The sequence below is a fragment of the Coenobita brevimanus genome, chromosome 40 (assembly GCF_032717465.1).
Source record: "Coenobita brevimanus isolate Jiangsu-jjx chromosome 40, ASM3271746v2, whole genome shotgun sequence".
Lineage (NCBI taxonomy): Eukaryota > Metazoa > Arthropoda > Malacostraca > Decapoda > Coenobitidae > Coenobita > Coenobita brevimanus.
This window is the reverse complement of record NC_136993.1, coordinates 13,746,678-13,768,791: the sequence shown is the minus strand read 5'-3', so window position 1 is coordinate 13,768,791 and position 22,114 is coordinate 13,746,678. Positions and strand designations below refer to the sequence as shown.

General features: G+C 43.2%; 1 pseudogene; it reads right to left on the bottom strand.

The window, feature by feature from the left end:
- Positions 1–9,757: 9,757 nt before the first annotated feature.
- LOC145397298 (5S ribosomal RNA) lies at positions 9,758–9,876 on the bottom strand (annotated as a pseudogene).
- Positions 9,877–22,114: the final 12,238 nt, after the last annotated feature.

The following is a 22,114-nucleotide window of genomic DNA, read 5'->3' as shown; positions in this document are numbered from 1 at the left end:
TGAGGAATGTTGTTACCTCAACCGCCAACAGTCGGGGGAAGCGCCGCACCCGTATCGGACCAATATCACGTAGAACCAGAAACCCAACTCCCCATCCGCCATGTATGTCCCATAACATCCTCGGGTTTAGTCATTCTCGGAAGCAGTCATGACATACCAACGTCATTCTTCTTGGACACAGGATCTATAGTAAATCTCATCTCCGAAAATTCCTTACAAATTATTCATTGCCATCACAGCCACGTCAGTTTCCTAGAACCACCAGACATTCGCCTATGTGGTGTTAACGGCTCAGAGTTTAAGGTTAAGGGAAGAGTCACCCTTGAAGTCAAACTCCACAGAGATTTACCCCCTATCCTCATTGAATTTCATGTCACTAATGACTTGTAGTATCCCGCAGATGCCCTTATTGGTTTCTCCACCATGGCACAACATTCCATTGCATTATTACCTGTTTGTGGTAGTATAGACATTTCTGGATTCCCGGTTTACACTATGGAATGTCCCCGTCCTGTTCTTACGATCAAATCAGTCCTTCAATTACCTCTGTCCCTATCACTACCAGAGTCCAGCCCAGCCCAAACCACCACTATCATCATCTGAGAATACGGAGATCATTCCTTTACTGACTGCGAGCAAGGACATAAATTCCTCAATGTCTCCTGATACATCATCTCAGCCTTCGAACATGGCTCTTACCTCCTCTCCCGACAACACTCTCGCTGACTCAGACATGTCTCAGTTACCTACCTCACACAGTCTGAATGATCTTCTCCAACACGCAGAGACGAAACGTGCAGTAACGAATATGTGCACAATTTTGTTACCGCATGAGTTCACCAAAGGCTCTGTTTGTGTTGCCGGTGCGAAAGAAGGAGTGGATGTACTAACCCTACCTGAGACGTGTTGTGTGAATGGCTTGACTTATGAGTCAGCGTGGTGTACAGTCTTAGAGGACAGTTTATGCTACCTGTACTTGCTCAATGTTACAAATGCTCCACTAAAACTTAAAAGTGGTGTAAAGATTGGAGACTTCCCAGTATACCCAGCGGCCGTAAAGGTGTGCCAGGATTCCTCAATTCCTACTATTCAGACTGATGATACGCCAATCGGTGTATGTACTATTAACTCTACGGGATCGGCGCCGACGCATTCACCCAATATGCTCTCACATCTCACTTGCACAGATTTCCCAGAAAATACGCCTCAACTCCTCGACCTTCTACCTCGTACAGAAACGTGGTTGCCTTACCCGGTGAACCGATGGGTAGAACAGACCTTGTCAAACATACGATTGAACTACTCCCAGGAACTCAGCCGATTTACATACCAGCGTATCGATTGCCTCACAGCCAGAGAAAGCAAACAGATCAAATGGTACAGAACATGTTAGACCAGGACATTATTGAACCCTCCGTCAGTCCATGGAATAGCCCACTTTTCTTAGTACCAAAGAAGGACGGCAACTTTAGACCAGTAGTCGACTATCGTAAGGTCAATTCTGTCACCGTTCCAGACCGTTTCCCGTTACCTGTCCTCACTGATTTGCTAGAATCCCTTGGTGACAATAACGTAGTCTTTTCATCTTTAGACCTCCTCAGCGGATACTGGCAGGTCGAAATGGAAGAGTCCTCTCGCCCAGTTACAGCCTTTAGCACCCCTTCCGGACATTTTCAGTTTAAGAGACTCCCTTTTGGTCTGAGAAATGCTCCTTCCGTGTTCATGCGACTTATCCATTCAGTCTTCAGCGGTATGATGAGACACTCTCTTTTTGCTTACCTAGATGATATCATTGTTGAGAGTAAATCCATCCCTGATCATTTTACCAAACTCCAGCAAGTCTTTGAACGCCTCCAGCTCGCAGGCCTGAAAATCAATCTCAGTAAATGTGACTTCCTGCGAAAGAAAATCAAATTCCTAGTCCATGTCGTAGATGCACAAGGCATTCATACTAATGAGGATAAAACTAAGGCGATCATTAACTTCCCAGAACCTACCACTACCGACGCTGTACAAAGTTTCCTGGGCCTCAGTGGCTATTATCGTCGCTACATCCGGAATTATGCACAGATCGCCGCTCCTCTGACCCACTTACTCAAGCAGAATGTGCCCTTTGTTTGGACTAACGACCAGTCACAGGCTTTCCAAAAGCTAAAGACAGCTCTTGTACATGCCCCTGTTCTAGCGTTCCCTGATTATACCACACCCTTCCTTCTCTGCACAGACGCCTCAGGCACTGGCCTTGGTGCCGTTTTGATGCAACTCGATGAAGCATCAAGGAAGCGCGTAATAGCGTATGCTAGTCGCACCCTTACAACCGCTGAACGTAACTACAGTGTCACAGATCTCGAAGCGCTAGCAGTAATCTGGTCCTTGAAACACTTCAGAGATATAGTCTATGGTTATCCAGTGCATATCCAAACAGACCACCTTCCACTATGTGATTTGTTCAAGAATCGCAACCTAACTGGTAGGTTAGCTAGATGGTCTGTCATCATCCAGGACTTTAATCCCACTTTTCAATATGTACCAAGCAAGTTGAATGTAGTCGCAGACGTCACGTAGCAGCAGCTATAACATCACTGCAGCCTGAAGTAACTGACAATACTACACTAACGTCAGAAGTTGTTCAAAACTTTCAGCGCCAAGACCCCATGTGGTCCAAAGTCATTTATTTCCTAGAATCTGGCGATGCCTCGACCTTACCTACTCTGCCAGTATCACTAGATGAGTTCATGCTAGATGATGATCTCTTGTACAGGAAAACACTGCTAACAGGCAAAGATATGCCCAATCGCGAAGTACGCCAACTTGTTGTCCCCACTGCCCTGATACCAAAGGTTCTTCATATTGTTCATAATACTCCTCAAGCTTCCCATCCAGGTAAAGACCGATGCTTGCGCCAAGCACGTCTCAAATACTATTGGCCAACCATGCGCCGCGATATCAATGCCCACTGTGACTCTTGCCTCTCCTGCCACCGCCACAAAGGATCAACCGGCTTACCAGCACCTCTCTTACAATACCCAATCCCATCACGACCATGGGAAACTGTCTCAATCGATCTCTTAAAACTACCTCTCACAGAATCTGGCGCTGAGTACTTGTTCGTAGCAGTCGACCACTTCTCCCGCTACTGTGTCCTCGTACCCCTCTCCGACAAGACCGCGAAGAGCGTTGCACGTGCCCTTGTAGATCACGTAATTTGCCCGTTCAGTACCCCTCATACCATTCTTACTGACAACGGTACAGAGTTCAACAATAGCCTTCTCGATGAGATCTGTCGCCACTTTCGTATCAGTAAGTGCAATGTCGTGCCTAACCATCCGGCTTCCAATGGCCTTGTAGAACGCCACAACCGAAAAATCTTAGAGTGCCTCAGACATCTAGGCTCCCATAGTTCGTCCTGGGATAACTGGATTCCCCAAGTGGCCTCCTCCATCAATAGTTCCATCAATGCATCCATTGCTGAATCTCCCTTCTTCGTCCTCTTTGGTTTTGACAAGGACCTCCCATACTCTCTCTTATCCTCAAAGCCAGAACCCATCTACAACACGGATGATTATGTTAAACTAAAATTGGCCAACTTCCAGACAATCCACCAGTATGTCCAATCCACTTTGGCTTCCTCTCAGGAGGACATGCTGCAGCGCCAACATAAGTCCGCCTCTCCTATCACTATCAATGTAGGCGATCTTGTCTTTGCTCATTCCCATACGCGTTCCTCCAAGTTGGATGACAAATTTACAGGGCCCCACCGAGTCCTCACTCAGCAAGGCAACAAATTTCACCTCCAGGACCTGTCCACTAAGGACACCAGATGGGTCCACGTCAATGACTTAAAGCGAGCACCCCGTGGCCTCGTGTTGGAAGAGTCACTTCCACAACCTCCTGCCCCCTCTTCCCCTCCTCCCATCCCTCAGTCTGCCTTGTCTCCACCTATCCCTCAGTCTCCTTCCTCTCCATCTCCACCTGCTCATTCATCAATCAATCAATATCGGTCCCTCTGCCCATCAACCTCTTCACGACCTCCCCCATTAACTCTACCCTGATTTTCTAGGTACGATGTTAGCGATCTCCCTGCTGGCAGTGCTGACCCTCTTGGGGTCTGGGTCAGGTCAGGACGATGGTGGAGTACGTCCCGGGGCCTTGGTCGGCTCGGGAGGCGAGGTAATGCTTATCGACGACATCGCCTCTTTGCGCTACGATCTTGCGCCCCTGGCCGACGTAGCCATTGCCCTACCTGCCTACGCGCACCAGCTCCACGGAATCAGGAACCATCTCACGGCCCTCATGGGGACACACAACCCGAATGAGTATCTCTATAACCTTTTCCTCCCACTCTCCTGGCAATTGCAATACATAAGTAACAGATTCCCTGAGCTCAATGACGCATTTTCCCTTCAGACACCCGTGGGTCGTTCTCGTGTGAAACGAGGTCTCTTCGACTTCGGCGGTGAGATTCTGAGTGGCTTGTTTGGCGTTGCTACAGCCCGTGACATTTCTGGCTTCAAATCTGATCTCACTCATTTAACTTCAGCCCTAGAATCACAATGCCAAGTCATTAAAATCCAACACACTATGTTACAGAAGCTCACAACCCAACTCAGTGAAGTCACGTCCACTCTAAACAATTTCACCGATATCTTACAACGCCACCTTTCAGATCTCAACGTTATCTCTCAGTTCTTCTACCTCAAACTCAACATGGATAATCTCCAACTGGCCGTTGACTCTCTCCTGTCTCAAGTCTCTACCTTGGTTCGTATCCTGGTCGATGCTATCAATGGACGTGTCACTGCCAACTTAGTCCCTGTCTCAGCTCTCCGTTCTGTCCTGGAATGGGCTCACTCCACCTTCGGTCTCTCCCCAGTCCTCCCTTACTCCTCCGTTGAATATTATTATCCTGTTCTTGAAGCCACTCTTCTCACTACATACGTCGTCGTCCATATTCCTCTCCGTTCTGCCATAACCTTTAACCTTTTCCACATCATTCCCTTCCCTTTCCGCCTCAACAACTCCTTGTTACAGGTATCTGTTCCTTCAGAATATTTCCTCCTCTCCCATGATCATCTTTCCGTTGCCTTCCTTTCTTCCACAGACCTCCAGCAATGTTCCTCCCATACTCCGACCTCTCGTCTCTGTGCTGCCCACCTTTTCGCTATCTTCCCTAGCAGTGCTACACCCTGTGAGTCTGCTTTAGCTCGCAACCATTCCATCTACTCGGCCTGTTCTTTTGTCCCAGCTCCTGACCTCCCGGTCCACCATGCTCACCTCAACCATGTCCAGTACTTCTTTGCTGTTCCCATCTCTGTCACAATCATGTGTCCTGGTTCTTCCGTTCGCTCCGTCCCCGCTAGTGGTCTCTACAAACCACCTGACTATTGTACCGTCATATCAGAGTCCGTCATCACTTACGCCACTCGCTATCACCAACCTGTTCGTAAACACTGCTATGACATCCTTCAACCAATCGACATGCCTTCAACCCTACCATCTGCCAACATTACCATCACCTCCCCTCACTTGCGCATGCTCACCTTCCTCAATGACAGTGATTTCATTATGGATCAATTTTCTCTGGCCTTCACCCGTTCATGGGTTCATCCAACAGTTGTGTTTCCCCCTGTGGTTATCGCTTTCATAGGTTTTCTACTCATCATCTGTGCAGTGCATTGTGTCAGAAAAATGGAACGTCGACTCCAGGAAATCAGAGTCGCTACCGGCATAGTACGCCCTACACACGACGTAGAAACTCCCCGTACTTAGTGCCCTCACATTCCGTGACTACCATTGCCATCTAACATTTAACCAAACTGTGAACAGCACTCTGCCTACTAGAAAAAGATGGTATTTCTTTCATGCATTACTGAGTGACAGTGTATCCTACAGAAAATACAAATGAACAAAAACAAACAGAAAGAAAAAAAATGAAGGAAGAACAACAATAGAACTCTCATATCTACTCCTTGTTTATCATGTATCAAACTATTATTGTGTAATTCCCATTATGTTTATATATACCTTCGACCCTTACTGGATTTGTACCTATTAATCCTTGTATATCTCATCTGTATATATCGTTCTAATTCCCTCCCCTCAACATGGCCATGTCTCCCCTCCTGCCCCTGTATCATACTTATCCCTTGTACAAACCTCCCTGGTCCTGCCTTACTACTATCATCAAACACCATTTAACTCCCGGTGTCAGGAGACACCGTCTCAGCTACCCGGGAGAGTAGTGTACCCCCTCCACAATATGTCTACCCCCGATGTATATATGTCCCACCCCCCAATGCATACATGCCCCCACTAAATTTGCTAGGTCAGCATGCTTTCCCACGCCTGAAGACGGCGTTATTGCATCAGTTGATACCAGACAGCGGAGAAGGGCAGACTGTTTTACTGTGAGCTTGTAATAAACTCCTTATCTAGCTGTTTGTACACGGAGTTTCTATCACCAAAGTATTGCAAGTTACATTTTGAAAAAAAAAAAAAAAAAATTCTTTTATGGTTTGATTAAATAAACATTTAAAACCACTCAAGGACTTTTCGAACACCCTGTGCTGTATATATATATATATATATATATATATATATATATATATATATATATATATATATATATATATATAATACTGAGAGTTCTTATATCTTACACTGAATTTCTCTCAGGAATATTTATACGTCACCTGCAAAATGCCCACAATGTGCTGAGTTTTCCTCCCTTTCTTCGTTTGAGTAAAATAATCAAATTCTTCAAGGCTGAACCCAACAACGACATATCTGCAGGAGTACAAGATAATCATGACTAGAGAGGTCACTGGGTGACTGATTTTAATTCTTTCAGCGTAATGATGCCTTTTTAGTTTCGATCTCACCATGGGCGTCATCAGCGGGGGGGACATATCCCCCCACTATTGATTCAGGGGGGAGACAAAATACTGATTGTTCCCCCCACTTTTCTCATTGAGTTTTATATATTAGATGCTGGAATGAAGTAACTGATACTTACAGTACTATAGAACAGTGGTGCCTAGACTTCCTCAGTTAATGTAGGTGGGATATATTTTGCATAAAGATATTTAGAACCACTATGATTGAGTCTGCCATTCACATTTACAATTTTCTGTAGAGCATGACTGCCCATCAGCTGAATCAGTGTTTACAAAGTGTAGTGCGTGAGCCTAAGTTCTTTTTACAGTTCATTGTTACATTTCTATCTATCTATCTATCCATTGCCAGACGCCTCAATCCCGTTTGGTGTGGCCACAAACAAATCGCCTCCAAGTCGCCCTGTCCCCCGCCATTTCACTGCCCTGCTCCCAACTCACACCCCCCTCTCTCATATACCTCTCCACCCCATCCCTCCATCTCATCCTCGGCAACCACCTCACTCACATACACTCTCTACGTCAGTCTTTCACCCTCCATCCTCTCCACATGGCCAAACCACCTCAGTGTGTTCCTCATATCGCTTCCTATCACATCCACATCCACACCACAACGCTCCTTTATATCCTCATTCGTCAGCCTGTCTCTCCATGTGACTCCACAGGCTCCTCTTAAATAACTCATTTCCACTGCTCTCACTCTTGACTTGTGTCCTTCCAACAACGTCCAAGCTGCACTTCCATACGTTAGAGTTGGTATCACAATACTGTCATGTAGTAACTTTTTCACTTCCATGCTCACTTCCCTGTTTCTTATCACTGCTTTCAAGGAACCAGCAACCTTTCTTCCCTTATGTACGCTTTCAAGCACTTCACCCTCCAAACCTCCATCCTTACTCATCACACTACCCAAGTACTTAAACGTACTCACATTTTCCAGTTCCTCACCATCCAACCTCGCTGTCCATTCACTGACTTCACCTCTCTCAAAGACCATCACTTTACTCTTCCCTGCATTCACCTTTAGATTCCGTTTCTTACACACTCTCCCAAACTCATCCACCAAGCCTTGCAGCTCCCCTTCGTCTTCACTCAACAACACAGTATCATCTGCAAACAACAGTACAGGGAGTTTCCAAACACTATCCTCTCTCACCAGGGCCACTCCAGCATCCACTACCCTACCTTGTATCTCTTTTATTACCCCATCCATGTACAGATTGAACAACCATGGAGACATGACACATCCCTGTTTCAACCCAACCTTCAAAGAGAAAAATTCACTTAGTTCACCATCCACACGCACTGCAGTCTTTGCACCATCGTACATACTCTTCACAGCATTCAACAACTTCCCATCTGTGTGTTACATTTAATTTAGGTAAGTTATATCATTACAGACGTGTAGTAATCCTGTATAAAAATTTTAAATGAACAGCTATGCATTGTGGTAGGCATACGAAAATATGGTGAAATGATTATCTGAGGTAAGGAAAAAATTATAGAGTGTGGTTACTGACAAACTAGGCATCAGCCAAGCCACAGTGTGAGTTTTGTAACCTCCATTATTCAGCACGAATGGGACGTTAAGGATGTTGAATAAGCGTTTTTTTCTGGCAGCACAGATGTTAGGGCTAGACTAATCTAAATTATGAATGACACTGGATGACGAAAGACAATGGTTAAAAGTAAATAATAGGTGCTCCCTACTGTGGGAAATAGAATGACATGGGGAATGTCTTTCTCATATACCTCTCCACTCCATTCCTCCATCTTATACATACATTTAATATTCCCTGGGCTGCTGCACTCCTGACTGGGCGGAAGGAGATTGGATGATGGACAGATGACAAGTTGCAATCACATTAATATTAAACAAGAGAGAAGTAATGCGCCACATGCAGGAGTATACACCATTAGAGAAGTGCTTAGGAGCTTCGTAAGCATCTTTGTATCTGTCTATAGCCAGGCGCCAATAGCCCGTTAGGGGGGGGCCGTTTGTCTTTGGGTTAGATGTTTTACGTGGAGGGGCACTAACCCTCCACCAACCTACTTGTTGACACACAGAGAACACGTATGGGTTGGTTATATGGTTACCACCCAGCATTGTAAATGGTTTCCTGGCTTACAGGAAACCATTAGGCTTGTCACTCAATGTAAAGCCACCTGAAAAGGAAAGAGGAGTAATAAAAGGTGACAGGAAAGATGGGAGAAATAGGAAGAGAGGGAACAGACACAGAAAGAGAACAATAAAGGTGAAGGAATATCATTTCATAATTCATCTGCTATTTAGTTCTGTGCCATAGTGCAAAATGACCAACAACTCATTTAATATACAGTATGTTACGGATTAGACTAATTTCCCAGGCTTAGTTTCCATTGGCTTATATTCGTTACTTTTCCATTGCTGATTTTGTGAAGGGTTACTGAAGAAAGGGAGCATTATCAGGACAAAATTGAGAGTATTTGTAACCAGACTGTGGTGAAGGAAGTACAGTAGGCTCGCCCAGTGCGCGACATCACGGTGCGCGAATCGCATTGTGCGCGAGTGACCAAAAATCATAACGAAAAACCTTGAGTGAGCGAGTTTACCCCACAAAACACGAGGTAAAGGCAAGAAGTGGCTTAAAAACGCCATTTTCCATCAGTACGCGACCCCACCACCACCACCACGGGCCAAGAGTGACCTAGAGGCTCATGGGGAAGGTGCTCAAGAGGAGTCTACAATAAGATATCGCCAATACCATTCATTTCATTCATTGCCAGACGCCATGTATCCCAAACGGGGTGGTCAAGGGCTTAGAGTTAATTGTTTTACAGGGAGGGGCACTAATCCTCCACAAACCCCACTTGACACGTAGGGATGCCAACAGCACCTGGTGTTCCCAGGCGGTCACCCATCCAAGTACTAACCAGACCCAACGTTGCTTAACGTCGCTGATCGGACGGGAAACGGTGTACTCAACGTGGTATAACCAGCTTCAATAATAACGGTTTCGGCAATAACAGTAAGTTAGAATAGATACCCAGTTTCTATAATAATGATGTTTATTTCGTGAATACCAAGTTGTTATACTGCCAATACGTCCATAACAAGATGAGGAATGAAACAAACAAGCAAGAAGAGATGAAGGAAATTGCCGAAAATGTGAGCAGTAGCGAGGAGGAGAGGGAGGATCCTCCCCTCACCACCTCCCCTGACTCGCCCACCGCCGTCCTCCACTGCCCCACCTGACTCACCAGTTGCCTCCCTCTCCACCTTCACAGCCCCACTGACTCATCTGCTTCACCTGGCATACCTGCAACCCCCACCATAATGACTGTTGCTGCATTCTGGAAGAAATGTAACATTCAACAGGCCGTAAATTTCTTCATCAAAGCCTGGAATCATACAACATTGGCAACCGTTAAACAAGCGTGGTGCGGCCGGGGTGGTGGCGGGGGCACTGTAAGTGCGTTGCCGCGCCTCAGAACTCTTGTTGTTTAAATCCATCAGGCCTGTTGTCTACTGTTGTTAAGGTGACTACCCATATTTTTGTTATTGTAGCTATATCTGTAGTACAATGTCTGAAAAATATGACCTTTATTATGTCTCTAAGGGCCAAAAAATGTCCAGGTATGAGGGGGTACCACCCATATGTAATTATTCCCATAAGATTATGTATTCCCAGTATGCGAATTCCCAGTGCGCGAGGTTGTGGACTGCCCAATCTCTCGCGAACTGCGCGAGGTTGTGGACTGCCCAATCTCTCGCGAACTGTGCGAGCCTACTGTACTCTGCTGAAGGGAGTACTATGTTGAAGGAAGTACAGTACTGTGTTGAAGGAAGTACTGTACCATGTTGTCTTAGTGATTTGTGGGTGCTGTACTAGTTTTACTCTAACTTAGCCCAATCTTGCCATCTCCTCATCTTGAATTCTGAATTGTAACAATATTTTAACACCAGAAAATGATAATAATCAACAAGAAGTGCTGTAGAATGGCTGCAGAGCCATAGCAGTGTCTTCTTTTATCGTCTGTGTGAAATAAACTGCAAAAGAATGGAAATCTAGGCCAAGTTAGTGTAAAAGAATTATAGTTAGGATGATGGTCTTGTCTTGAATGCAGGTTTGAATCTCCAAGAGGTGACTGGAGGTTATTCTATTGTAATTCTGTTAGAGGTGTAGGCTGGTCACTTTTTTTTTTAGTTCAAGGAAGAAGGAACCCAAGGCCAATCTGTTATAGGGGATAATATACTTGATACAAATGTTTTATAGGGATAATATAGTTGACACAAATGTTATAGGGGATAATATACTTGATACAAATGTTTTAATAAGTCCAAATTTTAAGTTAGTAGAAAATTGCAAAGAAAAGAGAGAAATTTGTACATACAGTGGAACCTCGGTCCTCGAACGTCTCACATGTCGAACAAATCGAACCTCGACCAAAAAATTCAAGAAATTTTTGCTCCAGAGGTCGACCAAAATATCGGACCTCGACCAACCCGAACGTAGCCGAACGAAGGGAAGCTGGCTGACCCACAGTCATGCGTCCACCTTTGTTGTTCGTCAACGTGGTCGTCCTGCTGTGCTTCACATTTTTCTTGATTCAGTGCAGTATTAGCTCCTAATAATGGCTCCAAAGAAAGCAAGTTCATCCAGTACCGCTACTGGCAGTGAAAAGAGGAAAGTAGTGTGGAAAATAATTGAAGAAGTGGAAAAATTATTGCTTATCTTCATCAATGAGAAACAGTTAGCAGGAGACAGTGAGGATTTAATTTGTGAAAAGGCAAGAGAAATATACAGTCGCCTCGTAAAGGAAAGCACTGGTACCAGTGCTGAAACTTAAATAGGTAAGCATCTGGGGTCTTGGAACGGATTAAAATGATTTACATTATTTCTTATGGGGAAAATTAGTTCGGTCCTCGACCAATTCGGTCCTGGAACAGCCTTCCAGAACGGATTGTGTTCGAGGACCGAGGTTCTACTGTATACTGTACGTTGTTCACTTGAACTAGGTACGGAAATCCCATTTCCATCTTAAATATATGTATTGAGCTTAATGCTAGAATATGGTGCTAGTCACAAAGAAATGCTATGGACTACATGTTGAGTCTTGGTATTCTGGTATAAATTAAAAATCCTAGATTAGTCATTAAAGCAAGGAAAACTATTTATTAGTGATTCTCTTTTGTGTAAAGAGTGTATGTACTGTGCTATATTGCCTGCTTGGTCTAGTTAATAAATGATAAATGAAGCAAAATATACGGTACCTACTCTTAGAGGATCCTCCAGACAGCTTGTTTATGATCTTAGATGATTTTTTTTTCCCTTAATGTCATATAGGGCCTATTCATTTTAATATAGCCTTAATATGCACCAAATATTGCTGTATAGGCTCGCTTAGCTTGCCAAAATTAGCAACCCCTGTCCCCCCAACTTTTAGTGAACAGATGACGCCCTTGATTCTCATTAACTTCATACAAAATTCTGAAGCTTGAATGATATATATATATATATATATATATATATATATATATATATATATATATATATATATATATATATAATGGGGAGGTCTGCTCCTTTCTTCACAAGCTGAGCAATATTGTCAGTCAATTGGCGAACAATAAAAATAAAAAGAGGGAAGATGTAGCTTTTAGTAGACCATTTGATATTACATTGGTAAACTGGATATCAGAAACTGAAAAGTGAGTTTTCCACTCACTTGCCGTAGTAGTCCCAGGCTCTGAGGTGGCAGTCACCGAAGTCCAGCAGAGGTTGAGGGTTGTGGAGAAGAAAGAGATAGGCTCGACAAAGCTCACCACTCCACAGTGCTTTCAATAGGTCATCTGCTTCTTTCACCAGCAACAACTTGGAAATAAAGTAACACACACCAACTGTTAAATGAATGGATGAGAAAGCAGGATACTGAAATTAGTGTGGCTAGGGAACTAACAGGGAATCTAGTTGATTGGGTCAATATGCATGGAACACACACAGGTGTCTGAAGACTTCTTTCTTGTTTTTTTTCTTCATTAAAGGAGATAATCAGCGAATTCACTAACTGGCAGTTGTATGAAAAAAATAAAACATGAGATATGTGTAGGTTAAACATGAGACATAGCAAGGATTTTGGAGGTGATTTATATGTGAATGACTGACTTTTCTAGTCCAGTGCTTTGTTTTCTGTTGTTTCTGGATCCTACAAACATCATCCCATCTTTGGGAGGGAAGGAGGGTCATCTTGGTGATGAATCATGATGGCACTCACTAGTGATAAGGATAGCAGTTAATCAGAGAAGACAACTGATGGTTTTACACACACACACACACACACACACACACACACACACACACACACAGTTTTATAACAGAGGAGGGTTCATGTGCACTCATTAGTGATAAGGAGAGCAGTACACACAGACACACACACAGTTTTATAACAGAGGTGGGTTCATGTGCATAATTCTTCATTTAATAAAGGTTAGCAGAGAAGAAAATGAACATTTCTGCCCTGTAGAGCACTGTTCATCTCTTAGTAATTTCCTTTTGGCTACGAGAGACGATATTACTCACCATACTGGGTTCTAAAAAGGTTAAATCCTACCTGATGAGTTGCATGAGTGACAAGAGTTACTATATATTACTACCGCTACTGAAATATAGCCGAACATAGCTAAAGGCAGCCCGCCCTACCTAAATAGTTAAATAATGTGTTGATATCAGTCAAACTCTTCAAGCTTGCCTGTCTTGGATGAGGTAAAGAATCAAGCATTTTTATGAGTGAAGACGTCAGGTACAGAGAATCCACAGCAAACACCAGTGAGCACTGAGCGACGTCACCGCGAAGCACCCACTCTAGCAATGCACCCAGCCACACCCACTCGTTCTCTGCCACGCCCGCCATACCATCCATTTTCACCGTCGCCGGCAATTTGCTCCTTGTGTCAAGAAAAATGGAATCATTATATTATCTTCATCAAAACAAATATTCCAATCTCCCTGCGTTGGTGTCACTAGAGTTGTGGTTCACTGTATCTTTGGAAAGAAGAGTTAATGAGAAGAGACTAAATAAATATTCAGTTCCCTCCCCATCTGGCCAACTGTTTTGTGAGTGAGACAGAAAGAAAACCAATAGACAAGGTATAATTTTATTATCCCAGTGATAATGCTAAATATATCAACTATATGGCTGATACTTTATTGCAGAAGATGGTGATGGAATGATACTTACTTATCCGTTCACACCTTGATTCAACTTTAATCACTTCTCATTGTCGCAGAAAGACGGTAGTATGTTTTCTTCACCAAGCCATCATCTCCTTCCTACAACTTCCTACCTGTCCCATATCTTAACCCACTAATGCCTAGCGTTCCTGTGCGAGGGATATTGCTGGAAGAGCACTAAGCGTATTGCCTTCCGCCTACCGGCTCATAGTCGCGAAACGCATAGGTCCCTACCCCGGGGTTCCCTTCTTTATTAAATTTTGAAAATGCCCAGTTCCATCCTTTATAGAGGACACTGGGCGCCAATGGGTTAAAAAAGAACATTTATCCCCAAGGTCCTCTTCATACTCCCCACATGTCGTTGAGCACCTGAATGTCACGACTTACCACTTTAACCTTTCCATTACACCATCACGTATAAATCACCACTCCATGCTGGCTGCAACAGCTCTACAATCACTTCCGTAATGATATATAGGTGAAGATTGATTTCAATATTCTCCTTCGTTTTTCAAAAGATAAATTATCAGTTGGAGTAGTTTGTTTAAACTGTATATTAATTTACTCATTTAAAGAAAAAAAAAATAGAAAAAGAAAAAACGTCTGATCCCTTCTGCAGAATGGCGATCCCTGTAAGAAAATTATATCCTTTGTATCTAACCTATGGATTTTTTGGATTTAACTTTGGCAAACATTGAGCCTAAGTTGGGTATCCTTAAAAAACGAACATAATCTACAGTGAAAATTTTTTCTTTTGGACATACTTTAGCATCCTTAGGAAACTTTATTAATTTCAGTTTTCATTATTTAAAGAGGTAAGTAAATAAATAATAATTTAAAACAGCAGTTATCCAACAATGATGAATGATAGTTTAATCCGTAACAAAAGTGAACATTCCAGAAAGCGATCTCTATTTACGGAAAGCTAAAGAGACGTTATAACGATTTTTAACCTCAATTTACATTCTCTTCCATATTGCGCCTCCCTCCCCTTCTCCATACCATTAGCCTTTTCACCAGTGCATGCTAAATTTTATTTTCCCAGGATAATTATTCTTACTGTATTAACAGTCATCTAACCTAACCTAACCTACTTTTAATCGGGAAACTAATAGGAATAACAACAGACTACACTAACCTACCTCGAACAGATCAACCTTACATAACCTGGACCTTCTTGTGAAACAAAAAAAAAGTGATGTTTTGGGGTATAATTCAGAAATCTGTTTCCTCATATCAGGTTATGTATGGGTTATTCAGCAAACTGGACATACATTGCCCATGACATTCCTTCACTGACGGGGTATTCTTAGTCCTTCTCTTTTCACGAGTCTCTCCCTCATCCCGAAAATACATCACCACTAGTGAAACCTCTTCCCAACCATACCTTCTTTCTTTCAACATACTCTTTTGTGCTTTTTTTAACCATACATCTGAACCTAATCCTCCAATCCTACCTCACAGCAAACGTATCACCGACCCCTATCTTACCTCAGTCTTATCACCAGCCCTACTGAAACTTACCGGCATCATCAACTCTTCCTCAACTCTCCCTTATAACCGTTCCAACCACAACTCATCCTTATCGCCATCCCAGCCTAAAATCAATCTTCTGATCCTTCCTCAACTCACCCTTATCAGCGACGCTACCTCAAACCAACCTCATCACCGACCCAGCTCCAAATCATCCTTATCACTGACCCTAATTCAATCATATCACCAACTTTACCACAACTCAGCCTCAGCATTGCCTTGCTGTCAAGCTGCGCCTTCCATTACGGTGGGAAGGAATTGATCAGTATTTTTTAAAAGCAAAAAAGGAGAATTCAAAAACCAGAAGCCCTAAATATTATTCCCTCAGTAATTAAGTAAATGAATATAAAATAAATATTTGAAACAAAAGCATTCGGGGGCCGAATGCTAATCGCCCGCCAAAATACGTTGTTGGCTAAGGTATAAGTTACCTACAAACCAAATTTAAAGACAATTCGCAAAACCCTAAGGGATTCAGCCGCTGTGTTTCACCAAAAGCCAATCCATATTAAGAAATATATAGCATCTGGCATTCAGTCGTTTTTTATCAAATCCTCACCAAAAGTAATAGGTTTCTGCACATCCACTTTGTTGCTGTTTTCTGAAGGTTTGGTGAAAATTCATCCACAACATTTCGAAATATTTTGGCAACAGATACAGACACACACTGACAAAAACTACATTGCTTCGCCTTCCTTAAGGAGCACGATAATAAATAAAAGAGCACTTCATCAGGATCATAACTGAGAAAGACGAAGTCCTCCACGATGATGCTACCCAAACAGTTTCCACAATCGATGAGATACATTTCAGGAAGGTTTAGAGTGAAGAGAACGAATGAATAACTATAATCCTAGGAGGCCCACAGAAGTATGATTCATTTTTTTTAATGCAAGAAAGAAGGAACCAAAGGCCAGGAGCCAGCAATGCCGTTCCTTCAAAGAAAAAACAAAAACAATACAAAAGAGACCCAAATTCAAGATCCGTTCATTTCGAGATGCCTGGGCACACTGCGTTTGAAAGACTGGAGATCATAGGAAGTAGGAAATACAGACAGAGGGAGACAGTTCCAGAGTTGACCTGTCGCATAAATGAAGGACTGGGAGTAACGGTTAACTCTTGCATTAGAGAGTTGGATAGAAAAGGGATGAGAGTTTGTTGCTAGACAGGTGCTTAGTAGACGTTAAGGGATGCAAGCAGACAATTCAGAGGAGCAGTGACCATTGAAGTATCGAAGGAAAAGAGAAAAAGATGAAACAGTGTGGCTAAGAGATAGAGGTTGAAGGGAGCCAGTAAGAGGAGGAGAGTTAATGAGACGAAAAGCCTTTGACTCCACTCTATTGAGAAGAGCTGTATGTGGGGAGCCTCCCCACACATGAGAGTTGTACTCTACACAGGGGTGAATAAAACCAGTGTATATAGTCAACAACAGTGCAGGGGTAAAGAAGGTATGGAGTTGGCTTAGCACACCTAATCTCATGGAAGCAGATTTTAAAAGAGATGTAACATGATCTTTGCAAGATAAGTCCCGAGTGAATGAAACCCCAAGCATGTTCAAGGATGATGCAGGACTGAGCTGGATATTATTAAACATTAGTGGGTACTCCTGTGGAAGGTTGTGCTGAGTTGATAGGTGTAAAAACTGAGTCTTTGAAGCATTAAAAACAGCAAGATTATTATTATCACAGCCAGAGATACGAGCCAGGTCAGACATTAGGTGTGCCATAGCTTCAGCCTTTCCTTATAGAAGTCTCTGCTGAGATAGACGTTGCGGGAACCAAATGGAAAGGTGAAGGGTGGAATCATCACCGTACGAGTGGATAGGATCAGATGTACAGCTAAGAAGGTCATTGAAGAATAAAAGGAGGAGAGTTGGTGATAGGACGGAGCCCGGAGGAACACCACTGTTGACAGATCTCGAAGAACGATGGCAGTCTACAACAGCGGCTATAGAACGACCAGAAAGGAAGCTATCGATGAAGGAACAGATAGAATGACAGAAACTGTTAGAGGGCAGTTTGGAAACTAAAGACCTATGCCAGGCTCGATCGAAAGCCTTTGAGATGTCAAATGCAATGGCAGAGCTTTCAACAAAGTCCTCAAAGGAAGATGACCAGGAGTCTGAAAGGTAAGTGAGAAGATCGCCAGTGAAGCATCCTTGACGGAACCCATATGGACGATCAGAAAGAAGGTTGTGATGGGAAAGATGCTTAAAAATTTTTCTGTTAAGAATTGACTCAAAAACTTTTGAGACACAGGATGTTAAAGCAATTGAACGATAATTACAGGATTGGGAATGGTCATCTTTCTTTGGAACTGGCTGAATCAGAGCTAACTTCCAGCAAGAAGGAAAGGGACAGGTTGATAGACAAAGTTGAGAGTTTACCTAGGCACAGTGTAAGCACAGAAGCACATTTCTTGAGGACAACAGAAGGACTCCATCAGGCCCATATGCCTTGTTATTATTGAGGCCAATGATGGCAGAAAATACATCAGCTGAAGAAATTTAATGTCAGCCATGAGGATGTCAGAGGGGGGAAGTGATGGAGGAACAGCACCGGAATCGTCTAAGGTGGAATTGGAGGAGAAAGTCTGAGCAAAGAGATCTGCTTCATCAGGAGAAGAAATAGTAAAGAACCATCAGAGTATAAAAGAGGAGGGAAGGATGATGAGGTAAAGTTGTAAGAAAGGTTTTTGGCAAGGTGCAGGAAGGAGCGGGAAGAATTTGAGTTGGAGAGTTGAGTGCATTTAGTACAGATGAATTTTTTTCTTTTTAGCAGTGCGAATAACAAACTTAGCATGATTCCGCGCAGAAACATAAACAAGATATGATTCAGGGATGGGTTGGCTCTGGTACCTTTTATGGGCCCTCTCCTTGTTGCGGACAGCATTAGAACAAGCGTGATTAAACCAAGGTTTTCTTGCATTAGTGAAAGAATATGAGAAGGGAGTGTATGCTTCCATGCCAAAGAGAATAATCTCTGTAATGTGCAAGGCACACTCAGATGGCTGTCGGCCATGGAAGGAATAACCATTCCAGGGAAAATCAAAGAAGTACTGCCAGAGGGCCTCCCAATCTGCAGCTCCAAAGTGCCATAGTCGATGTTTCTTTGGAGGGTCCAAGAGCCATACTGGAGCGATAGGACAGGTCAAGGAAATAAGTTTGTGATCGGAGGAGCCCAACGGAGAGGAAAGATTAACAATGTAAGCAGAAGGATTAGTTGTAAGGAAGAGGCCAAGTATGTTGGAGATCTCTCCAAATCGGTCAGGGATACGGGTAGGGTGCTGTACAAGCTGCTGTATGTCATTAAGGATACAAAAGATGTAGGCTTGTTCACCAGGTGAATCAGTGAAAGGAGAGGAGAGCCAAAGGTGGTGGTGAACGTTGAAATCTCCTAGAATGGAGATTTCAGAGAAAGGAGAAATGGATAGAATGTGTTCCATCGTAGAAGTAAGATAGTCAAAAAAATTTTCATTGTAGAATTAGGGGATAAGCAAACAGTGCAGATACATTTAGTCATAGAATGACAGGAAAGCTGAAGCCAGAGAGTAGAGAATTCAGAAGAATCAAGTTCAGGAACACCAGAGCAAGAGAAGTCGTTGCATACATATACACAGCAGCCACCTTTGGCTTTCATATGAGTATAGAGAAAGTAGGAGGAAACAGAAAGAGGTTTGCTGTCAGTTGCCTCAGACAGCTGAGTCTCAGTCAGGAAGAGAAGGTGAGGTTTAGAGGAGGAAATGTAGTGCTCGACAGGAAGAAAGATAGAGAAAAGGCCACGAATGTTGCAGAAATGAAGAAGTGAGTCGGACAGTGGATCCAGGCATCTCGTTGAGTCATCACCGGGAGAGGGGCAGATGGGGGCACTTATCGTCCTCCCCCTGGGGACTGCGAGGCCTGGTTATTGTGTACCATTTTTTTTTTTTTTTGAAAAGGAAGTGTAGTGTGTACTGTGCATGTAGATTAGTGTTGACAGTTAGAGGAACTTGTATTGGAGAGCATGCTGGCCTACTCTCTGTGTTACTGAAACACTGAAAAGTTCAACAAAGGGGGATGGTCAGGAACTAGTCACGAGGGCTGATGAAACAGGAGCTCCAGCTCTCCCTGTCTTCAGGTTTTCAACCACCTTGGGAGTACTGTCTTGCTCGACTTGTGCTACAGTCTACTCAAGTTTGAAAGGCACTCCTTACAATTGGAATTTGACTGGACCTAGTTCCTGAACACTACTCAATCTGCTCAGAAATAGTGAAAGAGATCCTGAAATTCACCGCAACCTGACCAAGAAGGAAAATTGCAAGCTGTATGAATCGCTTGAACAAACTGGTCTAGCATATATTCCCAGACTTCAAAGAACGTGAAAATCAAGATCTCCTGACTTCACAAACCACCAGAATTAAGATTCTATGCATGTACCAGAATAAGGCACGAAAGATATGACGAAAGTGGATCACCCCTGAGAGAAAGTGGATCCACCTGGAACAATGCTTGAACCGATATGAGTAAGACCAAACAACCATGGCTGCACTCTCACCAGCCAAGTCTGTTCTAACTGTACTGAAGCAAGGCACTTCTACATCAGCTGTACCGCCTCCTCCTTGTCCTGTACAATCTGCCTCAAGGCAAGACACTTAGTCGTTAGCAGGGAATGTAAAATATAAAACTCTGTTATTGAAGTAACAAGATCCCACCAGGAAACACCCACTGAACATCCATCCACTGCACTCCCACGAATTGCTACCAGCAAGACACGACCCAGATACCACACAGTCTACCCCGAAGCCGCTGCTAAACGTACGTCAGCTGAGTTAGGAATGACTCGAAACCAACAAGGAATACTGATTTGACTGAAACAGATACACAAACATGCGACAACACATACCACTTGCTGAAACATTCTGGAGAGGAGACAGGAAGCTGATGACGTGATACATCGATCATCTTTTCCAAGAAAATGGTCTCTTAACCATCAAAATCAAAATCTCACTATTCCCAGGACCATCACGGTAATGTAAGCCCCATATACAATAAAATCGTTGTCAAGCAATCCATCAACAGAGACCAGACTCCCGGAAACCTCAAGTGAGTAGATTTCAACAGACGACCTGTCACGAGGATCAGATCCCAGAGTCCGTCAACACCATCATCCTAGGAAGGCCGAAAACGACCCGCAGTTCAATAGGCTCCAGACGGGAACCAGTTACAATATGCACCAGAAATTACCTAAGACATCAGAGAAGACCAAAACAAAGACTTAACCCAAAAGAAGATGCCACAGAGGACTATGCAAAAGAAGATGGCAAGCTGTAAACATCATTTAAGTAGAATCCAAGCTCTCACAAGACGACTCCCATTCCACAATATGAATCATCCAAGTTGTCAAACAGTGATTAAAATAGAGGGCAAACGTTCTAGAAGTCAAAATTAACAACCACGTCTAAAGAAGAATATCTGCATACTACCCTGAGCACGCCAGCAACAGCAGCAGATCCCTCATGCCAATAATTAGGATAAACAAGGACTTGCTCTTCCCCTTCTCAGTGGAGGAAAATTCATTCTAAAATATATGTGCTAGTGCATAATGCTAGTCGCCAATTCGAGAGGCCAACCCCGAGGGAATACTACTTAATCTGATTTTCTGTTTAAGCAATGAATAATCCTATCTTCTATGATCCAGTTCGTTATAATGATATCGCCAAGGGTGATTTTTATTCGCAGTCCTCAGTTCATAACAATTTCAAGAGATTGCCAAACTGTTGTCCATATTGTTGTAGGAGTTATTGAGACTAATGTTATCTGTCTATCTATATATCTGTCTATCTATCTATTTATCTATATATAAATATGAGTGTGTGTGTGTGTGTGTGTGTGTGTGTGTGTGTGTGTGTTCTTACCTAATTGTTCTTACCTAATTGTATCTTTACAGGAATGAGTCAAGCTCGTACTGTCCCGTGTCTTAAACCATATTCATCGTACATATATTTGTGAATTGTTTTGGCACACACTATTTCATTCGGTAGTGCATTCCATTGATCAATTGCTCTGTTTGGGAAACTAAATTTCCTTACGTCTTTATCACCTCTCTTCTTATGCAGTTTTTTGCAGTGTCCTCTTGCTGATGCTTCTCCATATGTTAAGTAATCATTTATGTCTATTTTCTCCTTTCCTGATATGCACTTATATAGCATTATCATGTCACCTCTTTTCCTTCTCTCCTGTAGTGTTGGTAGATTCAGTTTATTTAGTCTTTCTTCGTAGCTTACGTCCCTTAACCCGTGGCGTCCCGGGGACGTACTTCCACGTCCTCACGTTTTGTCACAGCTAATCCCGGGGACGTACTTCAACGTCCTGCAATTGCAAGGTTCATAATTTCCACAATTTTCAATTTTCGCGAGTCATTTTTGGTATGTATACACGTGACACCTTCCTCAACAAGATGCCAGGCAGAGACAATGCCTTACCCAGCATGACCTTCTCCC